Source organism: Podarcis erhardii, assembly GCF_964252035.2.
Source record: "Podarcis erhardii genome assembly, chromosome: 2".
NCBI lineage: Eukaryota > Metazoa > Chordata > Lepidosauria > Squamata > Lacertidae > Podarcis > Podarcis erhardii.
In genome coordinates this window covers 18,725,136-18,727,368 of record NC_138498.1, presented here as the reverse complement: position 1 = coordinate 18,727,368, position 2,233 = coordinate 18,725,136, and the positions used below count along the sequence as shown (strand labels likewise).

Genomic DNA, 2,233 nt, shown 5'->3' with positions numbered 1-2,233 from the left:
TTACTCATCTCCTTAACATTTGATGGGAGGGCGTTCCAGAGGGCGGGCGCCACTACCGAGAAAGCCCTCTGCCTGGTTTCTTGTAGCTTCACTTCTTGCAGTGAGGGAATGGCCAGAAACTTAAGTCATGTGAGTGTGGTAGTTATTTCATTTCTATACTGACTGGGTTGCATTAAACCAGGCTCTTTGCCCTCCAGATGTTTTTGGCCTACGACTCCCACGATCCCTAGCTAGCAGGACGAGTGGTCAGGGATGATGAGAATTGTTGTCTCAAAGCATCTGGAGGGCTGAGGTTGAGGAAGCCTGCATTAAACTTTTAGTTACTTGCTTACTTGAGCTATTTTCACTCTATCTTTTGCAACAGCTTCTGTAAAGCAATAAAAATACAAAGAAAATGCCAAACAGCCCCCCCCCCATCCTGCCAAATGTAGAATAAAACTGCCAAGAGCCATTGGGGCAACCCAGTCAGATTGGTGGGATACGAATAACAAAATTATTATCAAGTTAATCCTTATTGTCACATGCTTTATGTCACATGTTTAGACTCCAATAAGGTCTTTGACTGATAAATATTGGCAATGGTGGCCCATCCATCCCCATCTATGATGATCCTCAGGCCCAGGCAACTGCATTTTATTTCATCAGTACTTTGACCCACAATCTGATTTGCAAATACATTTAAAAATGTTTAAAATTGGTTTAAACTGGTTGTTTCCAACTAGGCTATGCTCACACTAACCTTTACTTGCGTCTATTGATTTCAATGAGTCTTCACTGACAATGTAGGCATCCTTTTTACATTTTATTTTATTGCTCCTTTATTATATTGTACTCTGTTTTATTGCATTTGTATTGCTGTTATCCACATGTGGACAGCATTTGAAGAAAAGGTGGCACCAAAAATTCACGTTTCTTTGTTCATTCCATTGGAAGAAAGCCTTGATAAGAACTGCAGAATTGTTATGACATTTTCATGCCTGCTACCTTTGAGTTCCTCTCTCAACTTTGAAGAAATCTTTTCTGTGGTGATCCTAATGCTAAAAAAAAAGAAAATTTAAAAATCCATACCTCAGATTTTAAGGATAATGAGAATCTTTAGGGGTTTTAAACTGACATTCAAATGCATATTTATCATTACCAAGTTAATTAGCACTCTTCTACTAAGGACAAAATAATTAAACTAATCATATTTAATGGAATTTCGGGGATAGCTGATGTCGCAAGAAATTTAAAACACGGTAGTTGAACTGATTTGCTATTAGTTGGACTTTTACCAATTACATATCCTTTGAATTTATGGAGGAACTCTGTTTCTCCTTACCTTGCTTCAAAGTGAAGGTGTCTGGACTTTGCGACAAGTATTTTATTAATTTCAGGTGTACTTTTGGCTACAAATGGTCACAGTAAGAAAAGAGGTAAAATTATTACTCACTGCTCATTTTTATAGCAGTGAGGTTTATATTAGCTTGCTAATTTGTGCTTAGCTATTGAGCAATAGAAAAGGGGCTTCTTCAGGAGAATGTGTCACTGCTACATCTTGCAATAAAAGGGAACAGAAATGTATTCAATCCAAACATTCAGCTGCTATTTTGTGCTGTATCCAGATCAGGAAGCAAATCTAGGGATGGAGATCTGGCTTCGTGGGGCAAATCTGACAGGTGGGTGGGGCCAACCACATACCAACCACAGAATGCCATTATGACATCACTTGATTGGCATGTAGGTGGGGCCTCTCACCTGTCAACAATCTCTTGCACACTGAAAGTCTTCCCAGGCTCCCCTTTTAAGTCCCTGATCTCGATGGCTCTCTCATTAAGTCCCCAAATTTGGAAGATACTTGCAGAACTTTTTACCCATGCTTCCTTTTCTTTTTGCCTCTGTAAAACTACCTCCTTTCTGCTCCCCACAGACGGGGCACTGCAAGGTGGGGGCGGTCTTCCCCAAGTGTCACCTCTGAGGGGGGTGACAAAATGGTGTGCGGCACTCACCGTCTGTGAGAGACGCTGCAGCTTGGGCATGCGCAGGCTTCCCGCTGCCAAAACGGTTGACCCACCGCATTCCCCTCAGCTGTAGGGCGCCAAGCTCCCCCAGAGAGCTCAGCAACATTGGATCGCCCCAAAAAGCTGGACAACATTGGCCAATCCAATAGGTAGATCACTGCCAGTTTATTTATAGTGGGAGTAGATTACAGTCTCTTGGAACATGCCTGCTACAATTAAAATACAGTGGTACC

General features: G+C 41.7%; 1 long non-coding RNA gene across 1 annotated transcript; it reads right to left on the bottom strand.

Moving 5' to 3' along the window:
- Positions 1-789: 789 nt before the first annotated feature.
- LOC309335125 lies at positions 790-1,634 on the bottom strand. The gene is made up of 2 exons (XR_014153370.1): positions 1,322-1,634; positions 790-1,037 (listed from the first exon to the last, which is right to left on the bottom strand). It is a non-coding gene; the product is annotated as an uncharacterized lncRNA (long non-coding RNA).
- Positions 1,635-2,233: the final 599 nt, after the last annotated feature.